Consider the following 22,698-nt stretch of genomic DNA (forward strand, 5'->3'; position numbering starts at 1 on the left):
TTACTTGTAGAGTTGGGCTTAGAGAGAGAGAGAGAGAGACACCATATCTGAGCAACAAAAAGAGGTCCTCTGGAAATAACTCTTAGGCATAATTATAGGTAGGCTTAGCTTTTCTGCTACATTAATAAACTTCACAAGACCAATCCTCAAGATCAAGGGCTTGGCCTATTCACTTGGGAGTCCCTTATATTTGAGAAGGTGCCAGAATTTTCCCTGGTGGTAAAATTTAATAGTTCCAATTTTTTTCTTGCATCCTTCAAGGGAATTTGCCAAAACTTTTTCATTGTCTGCTCAACATTCACGGAGATGTATCTGGGCATTACATTAAGCTATATAGAATTACAAGCCTTCATTCCCATTCTGGGCTCCATGTGTTTGGGTTGTTTAAATGATCTACCCAGATGGGTTAATGTTAGATTATGTGCTATAGAAAATATAGGTTTTGGACAAAATAAAACTCTTCCTTTGGTTTCATACAGTGAGTAAAGTTCTAAAATACAGACGATGTCCTCCTTACTCCTGTATTCTGATTTACCTTAGTCCTGACCCTATTGGTTTTGTTCCTATGTCTAATGTACGCCTGATCTTTTTCAATTTCATTAACAGATGTTTGTGGCAATGCTGCCTTTCGAGACTTGCCAAACTCCTACTCTGAATCTTAGGTGTCACATGGGTATCCAAAGTTCCAGTGAAATGCCAGGTTTTACGTATATAGCACAGCCTTTCAAAATCTATTTTTTGAGAAATAACAATTACAGCTCTGGATTAAATGTGACTGTTATAAGTGCTTGCTATCTGGGCCCCAATTTTCTTGTAAGTATTATCTAAATGCAACCATACAATATTTACTGTTTTGTTTCCCACTTATTTTGCATCACAAAGTGTCCCCAGGTTCATTCATATCATTGCTTGCCTCTTGACTTCGTTCCTTTCTGTAGCAGCACAATATTCAATCACACATATACACCATGTTTGCCATTCTACTTCTCAGTCACCTTATCCTTCTGTCACTTCCATCCATTGGGCATCATGTGTAATGTTTAAAGCTAAAAGTTTATGTCTCACATTTTCTTCAGTTTGTTGTATAATCATCAACACTCTTAACTTTAGACAATTTTCTTTGCTCCCAAGAAAAGATGAGCACTCAACACACCTTTAACAAATAGAAAATCCAAACTTTCCTTTAACTCTTGCCCTTCCCCCTTCCCCCCAATTATTAACCCCTGGTATTGCCGTGGTACTGCTGATGTCTTCTTGTTAAACATAGCTTATAGCATGCAATAGCAGTTCCCTGCCCCCAAACACTGGTATTATCTACTCTTTGTACAAGATGCATACCTTTAAAGTAGTTCATGTAAGAACCTATATTTGTAGTATTAATCAGTGGGATACAAGGCTCTATACAACCTCTTTCAACCATGTTCATATAAGTAATATGACAACATTACTTATAGACCCACTAATAATTATTTTCACTTCTATCCATTCCCTTACATCTAAGTTCAACCTCATTAGTTAACCATTCACCTATCTCTAGCTTCCACATGTCTCTAGGTCCCACATATTCTGTATTATAAGCCTCTGAGTTTACTTTTACCAAGGTCATAAAAGCAAAATCATACAGTATCTATTCTTTTGTGTATGTCTTATTTTACTCAGCATTATGTCCTGAAGGTTCATGCATACTGTTAAATGCTTCAGGACCTCACTTCATTATACTGCTGCATAATATTCCATTGTATTATATATAGCTCATTTTGTTTATCCTTCTTCTGTTGACTGGTACTTGGATTGTTTCCATCTTTGTGAATAATGCTGCTATGAACACAGGTATGCAAATGTATGTTTGAGACACTGATTTCAAGTCAGCATTATTTGGATATATCCTGAGCAGTGGTATTGCCAGGTCATGGGACAAATTAATATTTAATTTTCTAAGGAAACATCCAACTGTCTTCCATAGCAGCTATGCCATTATACATTCCCACAAGCAGGACATAAGCATCCCAGTTTTTCCACATCCTCTCCAACAATTGTAGTTCTTTGTTTGTTTAATAGCAGCCTTTCTTAGATGTGTGAGGTGGTATCTCATTGTAATTTTGATCTACATTTCCCTTATGGCTAATGAAAATAAGCCTCTCTTCATGTACCTTTTAGCCATCTGTATTTGCTCTTCAGAAAAATGTCTATTCATATCTTTAGTCCATTTTGTAATTGGGTAATTTGTTCTTTTTGTTGTTGACCTGTATGTTTCCTTAAACTTTCTCTTTTTTGTATGCTGTATGGTGGGGGTCACATTTCATTATTTTTCCATGTGAATATCCTCATTATTGCAGCACCATTTCTTGAATTTTTATTTGTTTATTTCTACTTTGTTTGCTTGTTTGTTTTCTTGTTGGGAATCAAATCCAGGTAAGAATTCTACCACTGAACTACCCTTGCACCCCCTGTATGATTTCTTTATGTGTACAGGATAACAACCATTTATCTGATATGTGATTTCCAAGTATTTTCTCCTATTGCGTTGGCTACCTCTTTACCTTGTTGACAAAGTCTTTTGAGACATTTTTAAATAATTTGATTTTGAGAAATTCCTATTTATCTATTTTTTCGTTCATTGTTTGTACTTTGGGTGTAAAGTTTAGGAAGTTATCTCCTATTACTAGGTCTTGAAAATGTTTCCCTATATTTTCTTTTAGGAGTTTTATGGTACTGGTTCTTATATTTAGGTTTTTAATCTATGTTGTGTTAATTTTGTATAGGTTATAAGGTAAGGGTCCTCTTGTATTCTTTTGGCTATTGATATCAAGTTCTCCCATGCCCATTTATTGAAAAGATTATGTTCCCAGTTCAGTGGATTTGGGGACCTTGTTGAAGATCAGTTGATCACAGATTGGGTGGTCTCTTTCTGCACTCTCAATTTGAACCATTGGTTGATACTTCTATCTTTGTATCTGTACCATGTTGTTTTGACCACTGTGGCCTTATTAATCAGGAATTATCCTCCCACTTCATACTTATCTTTCAGGATATTTTTCACTATTCGAGGTCTGTTTCCCTACCAAATGAAATTGCTTACTGGCTTTTCCAAGGTTTCAAAGTAGTTTGTTAGATTTTTGATTGGTATTGTGTTGAATCTGTAAATCAATTGGAGTGGAATTACCATCTTAACTACACTTAACCTTCCCATCCATGAGCAGGGAATGTTTTTCCAGGTATTTATATCTTTGATTTCTTTTAGCAATATTATATAGTTTTCTGTGTACAGGTCCTTTACTTCTCCAGTTAAGTTTATTCCTACCTACTTGATTCTTTTAGTTGCTATTTTGCATGGGATTTTTTTCTTTAATTATCTCCTCAGTTAAATCCTTGCTTGTACACAGAAACATTAGTGATTTTTACACATGGATCTTATGTCCTGTCACTTTGCTGAATTTGTTTATTAGCTCAAGAAGCTTTGTTGTAGATCTCTTAGGATTTTCTACTTATAGGATCATGTCGTTTACAAATAATGAAAGTTTCACTTCTTCATTTTTTTATTTGAATGCATTTTATTTCTTTTTCTTGCCTAATTGCTATAGCAAGAACATCTAGTACAATGTTTAATAATAGTGGTGACAGAAGACATCCTAGTCTTGTTCCCAGTCATAGGGGGAAGGCTTTCAGTCTCTCACCATTGACTACAATGCTGGTTATGGGTTTTTCCTATATGCTCTTTGTCATTTTCAGTAAGTTTCCTTTGATTCCTACCTATGAAGTGCTTCCATCGAAAATGGTGTTGAATTTGATCAAATGCTCTTTGAGCCTCAGTTGAGATGATCATGTGATTTTTCCCTTTTGATCTGTTAATGTGCTGTATTACATTGATTGATTTTTCTTGTACTGAACTACCCTTGCATTTCTAGTATAAATTCTACTTGGTTGTGATGTATAATTCTTTTAATATGTTATTGGATTCGATTTGCTAGTATTTTGTTGAGAATTTTTGCAGGTAAGTTCATTAGGGAGATTGGTCTACGATTCTCCTTTTTTACAGCATCTTTACTTGATTTTGGTAATAAAACGACATTAGTTTCATAAAATGAGTTCAATAGTGTTCCTTTTTCCTCAGTTTTTTTAAAAAGTTTGAGCAGAATTGGTGTTAGTTGTTTTTGGAATGTTTAATTAAATTCCCCCGTGAAGCCAACTGGCCTTGACTTTCCTTTGTAGGAAGATTTTTGATAACTGAATGAGTCTCTTTACTTGTGATTGATTTGCCAAGATCTTCTGTTTCTTCTTGAGTCAGTGTAGCTTGTTCATGTTTTCTAGGAATTTGTCCATTTCACCTGTTTGTCTAGTTTGTTGGCATGTAGTTGTTCATAGCATCTCTTATGACTTTTAAATTTTGTCAGGGTCTTTAGTAATGACCCTCCTCTCATTTTTTATTTTGTTTATTTGCATCCTCTCTCTTTTTTTCTTTGTCAGTCTAGCTAGGGGTCCATCAATTTTATTGATTTTCTCAAAGAACCAAATTTTGGTTTTTCTGATTCTTTCTATTGAGATTTTGTTCTTCAATTCATTGAATTCAACTTTCACCTTTGTTATTTCTCTTCTTCTATTTGCTTTGTGGTTAGTTTGCTGTTTTTCCCATAGTTCCTTCAGGTGCACAGATAAGTCCTCTATTTTTGCCCTTTCTTCTTTTTTAATATAAACATTTAAGGCAATAAATTTCTTTCTCAGCACTGCCTTTGCTATATCCTACATGTTCTGAAATGTCATATTGTCATTTTTATTTATCTCCATATAGTTACTGATTTCTCTAGCAATATCTTCTTTGACCCACTGGTTATTTAAGAATGCCTTTAATCTCCATATATTTGTGAAAATTCTCATTCTTTGGTGGTTATTGATTTCCAGCTTCATTCTATTGTGATCAGAGAAAGGGCTTTGAATAATTTCAGTCTTTTTAAATGTATAAAGACCTGTTTTATGCCCCAGCATATGATCTATCCTGGAGACTGTTCCATGAGCACTAGAGAAGAATGTGTATTCTGGTGTTTTGGGGTGTAATAACCTGTCTGTTACATCTAATTCATTTATCGAGTTGTTTAACTTCTCTGTTTCCTTGTTGATCTTCTGTCTGGGTGTTCTATCTATAGAGGAGAGTAGTGTATTGAAGTCTCCTACTATTATTGTTGAAATATGTATCACTCCCTTCAGTTTTGCTAATGTCTGTCTCATGTACTTTAGAGCTCTTTTATTGGGAGCATAAACATTTATGACTATTATTTGTTCTTGGTGAATTGTCCCCTTAATTAATATGTAGTGTCCTTCTTTGTCTCTTATGATGTCTTTACATTTAATGTCTATTTTCTCTGATATTAGTATAGTTACTCCTGCTTTCTGTTAGTTACAGCTTATATAGAACATCTTTTTTCATCTTTTCACTTTCAGTCCTTGGGTCTACGATGAGTCTCTTGTAAGCAGCATGTAGATGGATCATATTTCTTTATCCATTCTGCAAATCAGTATCTTTAAGTTAGTAAGTTTAGTCCATGAGCAAAGTTATTACTATAAAGGCATTTTTGAATCTACCATCTTATCCTTTAAATTTCATTTATGAGATCTACATAGTCTTTTCCCTCTTTCTATTTTTATTCTTCAAGTTACCTTTGCTGGTACTCTTCAATTCTGTGCCCTCCTCTAGACCATCCTCTCCTATCTTTTATTTTCAACTGAGAAAGTACCCTTTAATATTTCTTGTAGGGCCAGTCTCTTGTTGACAGATTCTCTTGGCCTTTGTCCATCTGTGAGAATTTTAATCTCTCCCTCACTTCTGAAGGACAATTTGGTTGAGTACAGAATTCTTGGCTGGAAATCTTTCTCTTTTAAATACGTCATACCACTGCCTTCCTGCTTCCATGATGCTTGTTGTGTAGTCCAAACTTAGTCTTATGTGGTTTCCCTTGTATGTACTAGATCACTTTTTTCATACCACGTTTCAGGTTTTCTGCTTCTCTTCAACATTTGGAGACTGATTAGTATATGTCTTGGAGTAGGTCTATTTGGATTAATTTTATTTGGGATTTGTTGGGGAGGGCATCCTACACTGGTGCCTGGGAGCATGGGGTGTGAAGTTGTAGATGTGCAGCTTATTGTCCAAGGGTGTGGTGTGGAGTTTGGGAAGCATCAGAGTGCAGGGTTGGGGTGTGGCATGAGGGATACTGAGGCAGGGTGAAGCTGGAGGTGAATTGCAGAGGCTGTGCAGATGCAGGGGGCAGTGGGCAGGGGTGGTGCATGGAGGGGTGGGGCATGGGAAGTTGGGGAGTGGGAGCTCATGGTGTGCTTGCATAGGTGCAGACATGTGGATATGGTGTGCATCATGGGAATGGGATGCAGGTGTCAGGATGCAGGAGAGTGGAGCACACGTGCATGCATGAATGTGGGTCATGTGTCAGGGGTGCTTGATTGGGAGTGTTAGGGAATGCGGTTAGGTGGCAGAAGGTGGGTACATGTTTCTGCATGGTGGGGGGTGTGCAGGAGTTTGGGCTCCAGGGTTCAGCTGTAGGGGGTGCAGTGAGTGGTTTTGCACTGGTGCAGGTGGGTTCGGGGGCATGGGTGTGCACGGTTGGGGGGTGCGGATGGGGGCAGGATGCAAGGGTTGGGGCTTAGATGCCTAGGTTGTGGGGTTGGAGCAGAGTGGGGTGTTTGTGGCACACCTCAGGACCATGGGGTGCCTAGATGCAGGTGTGGGATTGCCTTCAGGGGTGCTAAGAACATGAGGGTGGGCAGGGCTTGGGTGCTTTGATCCCAGGAGGTATGGGTGGTGTGCTAGAGAGGGTCACAGGTTGTTAATCTCTCCAGATACTTTCTATGGGAATAAAATTTGGGTCTAATGCAGGCAGAATACCACCACAATATAATCACTGATAAGGTTTTCACAATTAAGGCTGGAATTGATATATATCATCCACATCCAAGATGGCAGTTAACAAAGCTGTCTCCATTGGCAGCACTGCTTCCCTTCTCTGAAGATAGAGTGCAAGCCATAAACATGGTGCAATCCAGATTGATTTTTTTCAAGATGTGTAAAGAATCTACCTCATAAAAAAAAAAAAAAAGTGCCAGAAGTAGAAGGAATGCCCTAGGCAGAGAGTATGCTGGCTTCGTTTTCATCCACACTCTGATACTCCAATATCAATCACCGGAGTTTTATTTAATTTGGTCTGTAAAGCTTCCTTTGAAATCATGTTTACTCAGCTCAAAGATCCTTCAAGCAGTAATGCCTGATCAGTAGTGGATATTTCTGTTGCTATGGCTTCACAACAATGTGGGTCACTGAACTTTCCTGTTTCCATTTGTAGGTCAATTCCTTCCTCCATATCAGTCAAGACGTAATTTTTCTCTCTTCCCTATCTAGACCCTGTGGGAAAAAGAAGAAAGCTGCATCATTGCCAGCACTCAAAATAGAGTAGTCAAGCAGAAAAGGATAGAATACTATTTCAACTTAATATCCTTTGCCTCAACCAAAGCCAAGTGGGAAATTCAGCTCTGATTGAAATTAAGTAAAAACTATAATAGTAGAAACAAAAATATTATAGCTCACATGCATGTGTGCACACACATAAAACACAGATGTCTATATATAGAGATATGTAGATATACACATGCACATATATACTCACACAGATGTATATACACATACAAGTATACCCATACACTTAAGCTCCAAATATCTGGTCAATAGAGGAAAATTATGGCTGCATCAGCCATGAATTCCATGTTATACTTTATATTAAAAATATGTGTGCAAATATATGTGTGTGTGAAATAATATATAGGTCAACTTCTTGAGGTTAAAATATAAAAATCCTTCCACTTGTTGCAGATTCTGATATTTATGATTTTCCTATATGAATCCCATCTGCCCTTTTTTGAACAGAGAATAACTGCTCATTATACTATTGGTAGCTTCCAAACTTCTGAAAAGAAGGATATAAAAGCCATTATGTCAATCTCCTAAAATAAAATTTTTAAAGATTTGTCTCCTACTGTAGTAGGCTTGAATCCTAGGTCATAAAGTAGCACTATTCTTCTACACCCACCTTTGTTCAATTGTCAGATCATACAACTATCCCATGGTTTCACTATCTGAGAGAATATTCAAAAAATGGAAACTTAGACCCCTCTGATACTTATGAGAAGAAAGTTTCATAGAGAAAAAATCAAGTGGAATTATGATTGTACACTGAGCAATATTTACATCTGGATGTTTAGTATATTTCACATTGGGGTGTATTTGGAAATGTACATTGTATGGTGATATTCTGGCTCATTCTTATAAGATGAGCCTATATGCCCTGCATCAGGTTTTGACAATGACTTATAGTGAGAGGACAAAGAACTCAGGTGGTTTCTGTTGATGAGTTAAAGGATGTGAAATTTGGGAGCAGTATGTAGTACATGCCTAAAAAATGACTATCTGGGACAAAAATGCTTTTTAGCATTTTTCAATTCCTTTGGTCAAAATACTCTTGCCATGGAGCAACCAATCAGACATTGCTGAATGCAGAAATTGAGAAGAAATGCCCATAATCAGCTTTTGTGAGCTAATATGAGTTAGCTCCTGCAACCACTGAAGATGAGCCATGTTGGAATCATAGTTTGAAAGACAAAACTCTTGAACCTATGCCTATTTCACTCTCTTACAGAAACTTGAATTTTCTCTCATTGCAGTTCAGGGGTAAAAATAGATTTTAAACAAATAAGTATTTGTTTAGCATCTTTTTTTTTTTTTTGTACCTGTTGATTTTTTTTTAACTCCTGTTAACTGGCCATTCTTTGTATTGATACCATTGGGAGAAAATTGGAAGTAGAATAGAAAAGACCTTGCTGATAAAATCTTTATGAACATATCCTTCTCTGAGTAGAATATTACCATCTCATTGACTGCTTTTCATGGTCCTTCTGGCTAGACAACGTAAGAATAATGAAATGTCCTAGAAGTTTTTGGGAAAATCATGTCCACCTACTTGTATATTTCCCCTAAACTGATATAACTTTTATGAAGAGTTTGCTGACTCCAGTAGCAATTCCCCATAAGACTAAGGCATATGTTTATGAGAGAGTTGATTGCTATTATCCATTAGACAAAATGAGTCAGAAGTTTGTATTGTCCCCTAAACATTTGCTACTCAAATGGTGAGCCATGGACTAACAGCAACCACCTTATCTGGAGTTTATTAAAGCAGAAACTCAGCCCCCTTCTCAGAACTACTGAATCAAGATCTACATTTTAAGGAGACTTCCTTGTGTTTCATGTGCACTTTAAAGTTTGATAGGCACTGCTTTAAATAATTGTTTTAAAGTTCTTTTGGTTGGTGTGGCATCTTCCCTTCCACTAAAACCCATGTGATCTCTCCAAGACAAGTTTTTGTGATCCATGTGTTCATCATACTAGCCTGTTTCAAACTAACATTGTCAGTTAGAGAATGCAGGTGGATCAGTGTAGCCTATCCTCAGTTGTTGGGGACCAAATACCTTGCCGACATTTACTGGGGATATGGGTCCATTCTATCTGCATGGAAGGGCTCTTGCCTTCAGGATACAATATTAAATATACAGTATATTCATATTTTTAGAACAAATATTTCCATAGCAAATAGACTGGCAGGAAAGGCATCAAAAAAACTAATGTTGTTTATCTCAGGGAAATGGAATTTTAGGCAATTTTTATTCTCTTCTTTAAAAAAAAATCCAAATTGTCTGCACAGCAGTTGCATACTAATTTTTCTAAAAAAAGAGAGAATATTAAATAGAATTCCCCTGTGAGTTTCCCTAAGGATTCAATCAATGGTTAGCTACTTATGATTTATTCTGCTTTCTATTCCTACATAGTAATTTTTAAAAAATTATTGTAATTAAATATTCATAAGTATTTATTTAACATCTATTTTTACCCCTGAATTGCCATCTCCATGAAAGCAGGGACTATCTCCAACATGGTGTCTGTACATAAAAAGATGTTCAATAAATATTGAGTGAGTGAGTGAAAGTTAAGGATTTGGGGTAGCTTAACCAGGGCCAGACCTCAATTGTTAAGTTAGTGAAATAAGATTGTGCTATTCTGTCCTCCATTTTGTTTGAATCTTTTATCTTTTCTATTGGCATCTATGTATTTCCCCATTATGGCTTTCAAATTAACTAGCTTTCTTTCTCTTTCCCTTTTTCTTTCTCTCCATTTAAAAAAATAATTCTGTCACACATATTATAATATAAATATTGGTATATACTGCTTAATCAAAAAAGTGATGAACCATGGCCTGGACTGAATTCTTGCTTCTACCAATAATGGACATTGTGATTTTGGGCAAGGGATTCGTGGTGGCTTGGAGTATGTTCCCCAGAAAAACATATTTTTAATCTTGACCCATTCCTGTGGATCAAGGACCTTGTAAATAGGACTTTTGATAAGGTCATTTCAATTAGGTATGGCCAAACTAAATCAGAATAGGTCTTGATCCTATTACTGAAGTCTTATAAAGAAGGTCATAGGGAGAGAAGCCATGGGAACATCCAGAAGCTAGAAGTCAATGGGACCCAGAAGAGAAAGGAGAAGCCAGGAGAGGCTGGTATGGACATTCACATGTGCATAAAAGCTAAGAACCAAGTGTCACCAACAGCCAGCGCCCAAACACTTCTTCTAAGAGAAAGCATCACCTTGATTTTGGCCTTCTCCTAGCTTCAAAACTCTGAGCCAATGAATTCTCATTGTTTAAGCCAACCCATTGCATGTTCTTTGTTTTAGCAGCCAGGAAACTAAAATGTGACTTTACCGTAAAATCTGTTGTTTGATCTCTAAAATGGGAATAATAATAACATATAATTCACTTTCCTGACTTTGAACCTCATGTAAAGTGCACCATGCTGTTCCCAAAACTTGCTTTCTTCACATAGCATCATGTAAACTAGGGTTCGTGCATGTTGTTGCATCTAGATGCAGTTTATTAACTTTCACTGCAGGTTATCTGGACTGACTTTCGATCAGTGTTTTGATCTGTTAGAGCTGCCGGTATACAATATACCAGAAATGGATTGGCCTTTACAAAGGGGATTTTAGGATACAAATTTACAGTTCTAAGGCCCATGAAAAGTCTGAATTAAAGCATCAATGCAATGACACCTGGACTCTGAAAAAAGGCCGATGGCATCTGGAACACCTTTTTCAGCTGGGAAGACATGTGGCTTATGTCTGCTAGTCTTTGCTCCTGGCTTGTTGCTTTCAGCATTTGATTCCAGTCGCTTTATCTCTGTCTCTTACGGGTCTTCTCTTAGCATCTCTGGGATATTTCCCTCTCTAAGCATCTGTGGGTCCTCTCTTAGTTTTTTTTGTGGCAAATGCTGGATTTCATCTCTTAGTTTAGTATCTTCCAGAACATTTTCTTTCCCCAAGCATCTGTGCATTCTTCAAAATGTCTCTCTCTTAAAGGACTCCAGTACACAGATTAAGACTCACCTGAATGGGTGCAGTCATATATGCATGGAAATACCTAATTAAAAGGTCCCACGCAACAATAGGTCTGCCCTAACAAGAATGGATTAAAAGAACATGGCTTTTCTAGGGTACCTAACAGTTTCACATCAGCATAACCAGTAGCCTCAAAATTAGCCAAATGAAAATGAACTTTTCCCTGGCAAAGCCAGATAGATCACTTTTTATGTTTTCCCAGGAGTGTAGCAGAAAGAGGAGTATAGGAGAAAGTTTTATTCTCCATTTTTCCTTCTACACTTCTGATGAAGAAAAAAAGGGACAAAAGATGACCAAATAGGCTGAGATCATAGATTTTGACTAAAAAATAAATTCAGTCAAATGTATCACACTTAGTCTACCTTAACCCTCTCTCTAAGAAGGCTTATTACATGTTTCTCTGTGTTACAATTTCATTCTCTAGATTATTTTTAATTCTTCTCTTCAAGCTGCCCACATGCAGTGATTTTATTTACTCCCTCCACTCTTCCATCATTGGGGAATGACAGCTAAGACTCCGATGGAAGAGCATAGTTCAAACAGCAAAGGTCCGTGGATTATCATAGTCTGTTCTACAACTCAGAGAGGGAACCTTTTAATAAACACATTCACAAAGTGGCTTTTTTGTGTGTTGTTGCTGTTCTTTTTCTACATTTCTCAATAGAAATATGGGTAATCATGTTCCAGTGAAAATAAGTAAATTCCTAACCCTAGAAATTTAGATAGGGTGTAGAGAAGATATAATGTTTAGTCTGAGTTTTGGTGAGCAATGGCCTGGGTTGAATTCTTGGTTCTACCATGAAAAAAGCACTGTGATTTGGGGCAAAGTACTTTACCTTAAAATTTATCTTCCCATCTCTAAAATGGGGATTAATAATAGAACCTTAGAGAATTGTTGTTAAAATTACATATGATAATGCTTGTGAGAAATTCTGACAAAATAGGCATGTAACAAAGGGGGCCAGAAGGGGAGAGATGTAGAGCACTTTTAGGCATAAACATTTAAAAATAAGGAATTATCTTCTATTTGTCTGACAGGCAAGGCCAGCTTAATTTCTGGGAAGATGCTAACTTAGCCTTCCTGTTGCTATATAATGAATGGTTTGAAGAGATGAGAATAAACAGACATCTAGATACAGAAAGTTATCCTGGGTCTGTGGGGAAAAGATCTATACATGTCTCTTTAGCTCCATGTTCTCTAATTAAAGGTATTTAAATAAATGATAACTAAGCAGTTTGCTCAAGGAAGCAAACTTGTATGTTATATTCATACAATTAGTTCATTTAAATATGGGAAATGTGAACATTGAGGTAAAATCATTTCTGAATTCTACCAACAGATTGACCATAGCGTATAGAATGGAAACTGCTTCACCATCCTTTTGGGCTTTCTGGAGAGTTGTTTTGATATGTTTTGGACAGTTGCAGCTGGGTCCATTCTTCTCTGCCAGGTTTCTCCTGTGATTCAGTTTGGGGTAGGAGGTAATTTGGGGCTGGACTTTGACATCAGTCTCTACTTAGGTGGAGTTAAGGGTCTTTCAGTGAGATCTGAGAGCAGCTCTCCTGAGAGAGCACAACTTCCCAGGTAAATGGTAACCTGAGAAGGCTCCCCCCTTATGGTAGCCACTCAATCCATTCAATCCCTCTATTCAAGCTTGGAGAACCTGGCCTATGATTGAAGCTTTAGGAAAAGAGTCCAACCTTTTCACAATCACCTTTTCACTGCGACCCACCATATACTCTAAAAGTACATCTCCTCTCCATCAATTCTATTAGTGGTATTGCTGTAGAGTGTAGGGGAATCTCATGCTTGTTTTGGGTCCGTATTACTATGAGCTGTTTGTTGTGATTATTTTTGTTGTTGATGTTGTTTTGTTGTTGTTGTTTTCAAAATACTTATGCTTCTTCTATGTTCTCTTTTCTTACCCCAAAATATGTTGGTCAAGGGATCTATAAATGTATATTTTAAAGCATATTCCTAGAAGAAGCATACAATATATATATGTATATGAATAAGTAGGTGTGTATATAATGTATCTCAAAGGCTGAGAACCACTTGCATAATTAAAAAATTACATTTTCTCTATTTGAAAAATAAGGTTTATGAGGGATTATTGTGAGGATTAGAGCTAATGTGCAAAAAGTGTCTGGCATAAAGCAGGCATCCACTATATGGCATTTTGTCTTATTTTTGATAGTATGAGAAGTGTTGATTATACAGGCTATGCAAAGGTAGAGACATCCCAGATAGATAAAGGGCAGGAGAAGTGCAGATTCAGACTATGGGTTTTTTTTAATTCTCCCTCTCCTCATAATACAACTTGGCAACCGAACAGATTCTGACTCATTTATTGGGAGGTATATATACCTGATGACAGCTCAGTACAGCACCTTTCCAAGGTAACTGGAAGTAATTACCTATTTAAATGAAACTTTATAATAAAATTAAGATTTTCCAGGCCCAGTGAGTTACAATTGAGACTCTTTTTGCGCTCATACAAGTGTAGATAGAGAGAAAGTCTTTAATTTTGTCTTTGGTTCAAGCTGCCTCCACCATTTACCAACTATAAAACAACAAGCAAGTTGTTAAACCACTGTCGGCCTCAGTTTACTCATTTGTAAAATATGGATATGAATAGTAGCACCCTCACAGTGCTGAAGAATTAAATTGGCTAATATCTGAAATTAGCATGCTCCTGGCCCCAAATTCTGAACTAATGTAGCTTTTTTTAGGTGTTTGATCCTGGAACTGAACCAGGTCTCACTCATGGAAGGCAAGCATTCTACCACTGAACCGCCGGTGCACTCTGTAGCTATTTTTTTAAAAAGACCCGGTAAGTAAATGAATTTTAAAAAAAGAAATTGTGTTTAATTTTTCCTGCTTTTCAGGCTGTCTATTGGCCATTCACACATATACTGGGGACATAGTGGACTATAATCTCTCAGACTTCCTGTGAGACCCCAGACTCCACAAGTCATGTAACTTGTAAGGAAAACAAGACATAAATTCGAAAGATTGCAAGAGGACCTTGCTAAACTGAACCTGGAATAATACGAATGAAATCTTTTAAGAGTTATTTCCTATTCGAAGAGAATTTGCTGTATTATTAAATTCCACCATACTGGGAGCTCTCCTTCTTCATATGTGTACTTTCAAACCGTATTTATTAGAACCTAGATGGGGTGAAGGAAACTGGGAAGGGAAATGCTGGGCAAGTAGATCAGAAAGGAGGTATTTGTATGGAAGAGAAGAGCTCTAGTTTTTTTGCCTTATATTTGTAAGGCGCTTTCAACTTTTCAAAATACTTTTATTCCTATCTCCTCTGTTGGAATTGGTGGCCATCAGCTTGCCCCAGAGGGAAGCCAAGATCCTTCAATATAGAATTTGTGGGTAATACAACCTCTGTGCCCCTCCCTTCCCTCCCATCACTTAAAAGAATTCACAGTAAGACAAACACCACAACAGTTTTATAAAAGCATGTTTATGTATTGAGTATACTCCATATGTGAGATATATGCTGAATATCTTATATATATATGTGCAATTTTTTAAATGAGCCTCCAAAGTAGTCCTTTTTTTCTTTTTCAGATCACTGACTTGCTCAAGGTCATGTAGGCAGTGAGTAGTAGAACTTGGATATGATTGCAAAAATTATGCTTTCACTCCTGTAGGACTAAAGTCTTAGTTTTATCTCTGGAAATGTTAAAGGATACAGAAACTGGTAGAGGCTTCTGTCCTGAGATAAAAGAGCAGAGCAGTCCATGAGAAAGAGAGTAACACCTCACTGTCAGTGTTTATTTACAAGGCTAAGTCTTTCCAGGGAACAGGAGATGAAGAGGGCAGGGGAGGTTGAGCACAAACAGGGGAGCAAACACAGTACAGCACCGGAAAGAGGAGACCCCAGCAGGCCCCGTGTTAGGTGGGTGTCCCAGAGGGAGGAGCCGTAGAAGGAGCTATAAAGAGTCACGGCTTCCTGCCCCCACATACCTTGCTGCATTAAATAGATCTCAGTCCCTGCCAGCTGGCACTCACTCAGGAAGAAAAGATAAATAAGCAAAGATAACTAACTTTAATGAGTTAGTTCAGAATTTGTGGACTCCTTCCCCATAAAGAAATTTCTGAGGCACAGGATTGCCTTTGAATGGGGGACACTTATATTGGACTTTCTAAAACAGTCACCCAAAATTGTTAAAAAGGACTTGTCTGAAATCAGTTTTTTTTGGGACTGGCTCAAGTTACCAGTACACTGCTTTTAGTTCTAACTGTTCTTCTGTGAACTAAAGTTAACACCAGTTTGCTAAATTCAGAGTTTCTAACTTAGAATCAATTAACTCACTTGCCCAGAAACAATGGAAAACTTGTGTGAAAAAGAGATGTGGCTTTCTAAAGCCCTGAGGATAAATGATTCTCAGACTTTGCCCTGTAGGTTTTTGAAACTGTATGGGTCCAGTGACCCCTGTGTTCCTTCCTCCCTATGGAAATGTTTATATGTATCCCATGACTGTTCCTCCTTTGTATGTTGGCAGCAATTAACTTGTTATGAGTTTTCAAAGGTCCAGAGACAGAGGAGAATTTGTTTGAGCACAGACCACACTTGTAACTAACTTTAATGAGGCTTTGTACTGGTTTTAACCTGTGTTGCATTTATTGTTACTGAAATGCTTTAAAGTTTCCTGATATTCTAATGGAAATAACATATTTTGTATATGGGAAAAACATGTCTCTTTTAGGGGACAGAGGGTGGAATGTGCTCATTTGAAAGGATGTATGACCCCTAGAAAAGCCATGTTGTGTAAGTGTAAGAGTAAATGGTACTTCCTTCCCCCATCCAGTGCTGTCTCCCTGAGATTACCTCTAGAGTTTCTAACATATCTGTGTGACTGGAAGGATTTTACTATTTTCTGCTGTCTTCTCTTTTGGGTCTTATCTCTTCTCTCTTTTGTGTCTGTTTTAAATTGTATGCACCCCCCCGGTCCCACGCCTCAGCAAGCTGCTCTGCGCTCCTCTCAACCTGTCCCAGAAAGCACAGCTCTCCTCTTCCTTGTCTCCTGTAGGTCCATCTCCTGGACAAGACTCTGAGCTCCTCGGAGAATAGGAACGAAGCCTTAGGCTAATCCTAGATTACTGCATTAACTTTTTTTCAGATACAAATTATCAGAAAAATGTAAAAGTGTGCCTAAATATAGCATTTCTTGTACTATAAGGGCAACTTTGTTTTTTCAGCAAGAAATATCTTAATTCCACAGAAAATCACTCAGCTTTTAATTAGATCAGTAATTGGGATTGGAATATATTGTGACCTAGTCATGATTTGGGGACCCTGATGACTCAGGCTTTATCTACTCCACCTGGAGTTGGCAGCTGAGGCCAAAAGGAGACACACACTTGACTGTAACAACAGCCCCCTTTCAGCTGTGCCCTGGGTATACCATTGCTACTACAATTTTCTACACCATCTCTTATTACTCACAGATGACCTAACAATGGAAGGCACTACTTGGAGGCAAAATAGCACCCATTTTGATGTGGTATTTGTATCATGTCATAGATCTGGGAATTCTCCGTTCAACCATTTTAGGAAAATAGTCCATCTTCTTTTATAGGGGAAGAAAAAATCCATACATTATCTGGAGTTGAAGGGATCCCTGGTAGTGTGGGCCATTCTAACAGTCAATGATTCTTTATCAGTAAAGCGGGTCTTGAAGCCTGGCCTTTGAAGTGTAGACATTGGATGACAGCAAGAACATAGGTTTTGCTGTCATAAAGATGTGGATTTGAGACCATAGTATGCTGTGGGTTAGCTGTGCAACCTCAGGAAAGTTGCCTACCTTCTCTACCCATAGTGACCTTATTTCTAGAACTGTCCAATATAACATCTTCATTTCAGGGCTTCAGATAACATACATGGAAAATATCTGGTATGAGGGGCGCTTTGAGTTTATCCAGGTGTCCTAGAATAAAACATATTAGATATAATGTTTTTGAAAATGCTGAAATGGAAATAGGGGAGAAGTGGCAAGGTGGGCTGAGACTAGGTGTAGGAACTGGCTATTAACATAGATTAACTGAAAAACACTTATATTTTGTTCTTATCTAATTTAGGTACACTGTTAAATCTCTACCTTCATTTACTAAAAGGTGAACCTTGTTTCATGCTGTGGCAAAGGACTGAAGAGACTAGGCCAAAGAAATAAGTTTGTGAAAAATTTGAAAAAAAAGCATTGCCTATTCTTATTATAGGATTAGTCTATTATTGGTATTAGGGGGTTAATTTTAGCTAAATAAATCAGACTGAGACTGAAATTAGGGGTTGGTTCCTCTGATTAGGAAGCAAACCTATTACCTCAATTAGCAAAAGCCCAGAAATATATGACCTTTTAACTGTGTTTCATGTTTCAAAGTGCAGAGAGATATGAATATGACATTTGTGATCAATGCAAGCTGATGTAAATCAGAGTTCAATTCCTAAAAGATAAGAGTTCTCATGGAATGATACAGATATTAACTAAAATTGGTATTGCTAACTAACACTGCTCTGAACATTATTGTCTTAGAAAATTGACTGACGTAAGGACCTGATTCCAAATTTTAGAGACTTTTAGCCTCTGTGATTCTAAAGTTGTCTCTCTATTCCAGCAATGGAATTAAAAAGTTATTGTCACAAATAATATTGAGGCATGTCTACAAAGAGAATTCTCTGCATTGTCATCATGTTCCATTTTTCTGAAGACAGAAATGTTGCCTTTTTGCTTTGTGGAATGTTGCGTAGTAGATTGGAGAGGACCAAGTAAGTAGTTTAGATATGATTATACTTCCTCCAAAAGGGGTTGTGGTAGTTAGTGTTATGTGTAAGTACCCATCAAGAATGAAGACATTAGTACCTTAGCAGCTGGGATATCTACTACATACACTACTCAGCTAAAAAGAGCCATCTACCCCAAGATCATGCCCTCTTCCTGGGATTGCCTGTATCCAATGATGATCAATAGGGGTGTATACAGAGCAGCTCTCACCCCGAATTGAGTCAACTGCCTTACCATCCCAGGTCCAAAGTCCCTCAGTTGTTGATTGAGGCTCTGCAGCTCAATTTCCCACTCCATTCAATCTTGCTTCCCTTCCCCATGTGTTGATCCCAAGGTCACTCTGCAATAAAAGTCCTGTTCACTCACTTTCATCTGAGTCACTTTCTGGGGTAACCTTTCCTGCTATAGAATACAATCTAAGGCCTCTACCTTCCTTGACTCCTCCAGTCTACATTTTACCTTCTGTAACATGAGCAAATCTTTTCATACCACTTGATTTATTTCAAGAGTTTATACCCATGGGCTCCTAGGTGCATCTGGCCCTCCAATTTGTTTTTATTGGCCTGAATATTATTTTATGATATTTCAGATTTAAATGATTTGTGTTTGGTTTGTATTCTCCAGTTAATGATGAATCTCAATACTCCATATTGTCTTATTCTTGCCAGCATTACTAGTTTTATATTACTTGCATGACGCTGAAGACACTTGAGCCTGGACCCCTTCCTTACCTTCATATCATCTTATATTTATGTGGTTTTATCTGAGGTGGCTACAGATGCAAAGCATGTACCCTGTGAGGAGATGGGGGGGGGGGGTTTCTCCCCAGCATGCACATGACCTTTTCCCATTGCATAGGGCCTGTGGTTTGCGTGAGACCAATCTTTCCTTAAGCCTTCCTTTTCTGTCACCCATGATTAGGCATCTCATTGATACTCAAAAAAAGATTTATTGCAAAATCAGTCATTCAATTCAAATATATTCTATATTGTTACATTTGGGGGAATTATCTGAAAAAGGAATTGACTAAGATGCCTGGATCCAGGAAGTATATTTATCTAACTGTAATACCATTCATCAAGCAGCCTGCATTCCCCCAAGGCAATGATTATCCATTAACAGTTCACAGTTGTGGCTTTTAAAACAATAATCTGGTTGATTATGACATAGAAATAGGAGAGGAAGGTCAATACCAGGAGTGTATGGATGGGAGCAGAATCAACTTCTGGGTCTAATTTGTTCATATGTCTTGTGGATAGTAAATGATTGCTCTGTATTTCAGTTTCCTCATTCTTAAATGAGATCAGTTATACCTGAGAATAGCAGTTAACTTTATTGGGCTTCAGTATACCAAACAGGTTCATAATATCTAATGCAACTTCTATTTCTATGAAGTTTTTTTTATCAAAGGAGGTGTTTCTATAATAAGAGGATATATATGTGTTTTTGTTCAACCAAGTTCTAGTTCCCTTGTAATGTATTAAACAAGATAATGGATGGATGTAGAAATGTTTAGGAAAAGTTAACAATGCACAAAATATTCATTTCCATCTGTTATGTGCAATATGAGAAAAACAAACTTCAAACAATGAAAATTCCCAACACTAGGGAAAGATAAATTGTAGTAAAAAAACTTGATGGAACATTTTGCAGCCATTAAAATACATATAAAAGATATGTAGAACAATGCAAAAATATGTTTGTGATGTAACAGCAAGAAAAAAGAGTAAGCAAAAATGTATACTAAAATTACAGCTATAAAAATAGGTATACATTTGGACAAAGTCTATATGAGAATACATGAAAATTAAAATAGTTGTTTCAGGGTGATAGAATTGCATATAATTTTTTCTTCAAAATGTTCTTGAATGATATATTGTTTTTTGCAATACAAATAGTGTGCAGATGAGAAGAATTTTAATGAATGAAGCAATCAGAGACTTTCTTGAACAAAGCAGTGCTTTGAAATGAAGACAACTTAGAGGAGTGATGTATTGCAGTTTTTGATTTATATCAAGCAGAGGACATTTTATATAAGTTTAAGGTGGTGACTCAGCAAAAAGCTTTTGACAAGATAATAGAGAAAGAGGTGGGAAAGGGGTTTGTGGGCAGCAAACCCACTATACACTCCTTTCAAGACCATTTTTCTTTCCCCTCTTCTGATTTCAACATCAACTTATATATCATTGTACATTCTTAGCAACTTTTTTCAGCAACATTCTTCCACACATCTCCTCTGTTCCCTATAGCAAGCTAATGGCGGATTCCCTAGAACCGCTTGAAGAATAATTCGTTATTTGTTATATGATGCAAAATAAGCCAGAAATAAAAGTGCAAATATTGTATGGTCACATTTAGAAAATGGGTATAAGAAAATCAGGGCCTAGATTGTAAGCTCTTATAGCAGTCACATTTAGTCCAGAGCTGTAATTGCTATTTCTAGATTTTGAGAGGCTGTGCTATAGATGTATAACCTTGTATTTCCTTGGAACTTTGGGTACCTGTGTGACATCTCAGACTCAGAATAGGAATTCTGCAGGTCTGAAAAGCAGTATTCCCACATATCATTTCTGTTAAAGAAATTGAGAGAGAGCTCAAGTATCAATTAGAGATAAGAACAGTGATGATCAGATCAGAACTAATGTAAATCAGAACACAGGGGTAAGGAGGACACTGTCTGTATTTTAGAACTTTCTTTATTCTACGAAGCCAAAGGAAGAGAGTTTTATTTTGTCCAAAACCTAAATTTTCTGTAGCACACAATCTAACTCAACCTGTCCAGATAGATCATTTAAACAACCAAAGACAGGGAGCCCAGAATGGGAATAAGGGCTTGTAATTCTGTATAGTATATTGTAATGCACTGATGTTGAGGAGATAATGAAAAAGTTTTGGCAAAGTCCCTTGAGGGATGGGAGAAAAATATGGAACTATTAAACTTTATCAGCAGGGAAATCCCTGATACTAGCTTAACACTGGGGGACTTGCAAGTCAATAGGCCACGCCCTTCCTTAATCTTGAGGCTTTCTCTTGTGACACTTACTTATGTAGAGGAAAAGCTAAGCCTCCCTATAGCTATGCCTAAGGGTTAACTTCCAGAGGACCTCTTTTGTTGCTCAGATGTGGCATCTCTCTCTCTAGGCCCAACTCTGCAAGTAAAATCATTACCCTCCCTCCTATATGGGAAATAATATTAAGGGATGAAAGTTTCCCTGGCAACATAGGATATGACTCCCATGGATGAGCCTGGCCCTGGTACTATGGGATTGACAATTCCTTCCTGACTCAAAGGGGGAGAAGAAGTGTAACAAAGTAAATTATCAGCAGCTGAGAGAGTTCACATAGAGTTAAGAGGCTATTCTGGAGGTTACTCTTACACAAGCTTCAGCTAGATATTGCTGCTTACCATGGTTTGTCAAACCCCAACCAAAACCATTACTGTCAGGCCTAAAGAACTTGTAGGGCTGTATCTATAACTCTAAAAAGTTCTATGCACTGTGATTACATTCCAGAAAACTGCAACCTCCAGATGGGTTCCTAGGCCAGGTAAGTACTGAAACCCAGAGGGGTCAGCCTTCCCAGAACTTCAGCTAGTTCCATCCCCCTATTCCATATTATGGACAGCTCTTGCCAATATGAAAAATTTAGAATGGACATAGTTAAAATATCCCTAAAGATTGGGAGAAAGATCAAAGGAGAAGATGAAGTTATAACAGAGAAGATAGGATTTAACAAACGAGTATGACTGCTGAATCATATTGATAATTCTTTTCATCTCCAGTGTCTTAGAGCAGCTAGAAGGAAAAACCTAAAACTGTGGAATTGTAACTCATACCAAACTCTGAAATCCATTCTTTAACTAAGTGTGTGATGTGCTTTGAAATTTATTGCTTTTTTGTATGTATGTAATTTTTCACAATAAAAAGGGGAGGGGGAGGAAAATAATCAGTTATCTGGGGAGAAATGCCAAGAACAAGGTCTCTAACAGTTTCATTTTGTGATGTATCAGAACATGTGGAGAGCTGCCAGCCAGGGAATAAAGAGATTGGGAGACAGACTCCCTGATTGGGTCTACAACCATAGAAATTTGTCAGGTTAGGAGTTCAGACAAATGCATCCTATTTAACATTATTATAAATATTCTTCTTTTAAAATTTTGTTTGACTATCTGTTGGAGAGAGGGAAACCATGAATCATTTTAAATAATAAACCTTTAAAAAATGTGGGCTTTTGTTCCATGATATAGTATTGAAGTGACTTAAATTCCACTTCATGTACGTATTTAATTGAATATAGTTTAAAATACAGGCTCTTGGGCAAAATGGTGTATAATTATGTTGTCTTAAAGGCCTATCGGTTATAAATTAAATCAGTTTTTTTCACAGTGA

The sequence above is a fragment of the Tamandua tetradactyla genome, chromosome 17 (assembly GCF_023851605.1).
Source record: "Tamandua tetradactyla isolate mTamTet1 chromosome 17, mTamTet1.pri, whole genome shotgun sequence".
Classification (NCBI taxonomy): domain Eukaryota; kingdom Metazoa; phylum Chordata; class Mammalia; order Pilosa; family Myrmecophagidae; genus Tamandua; species Tamandua tetradactyla.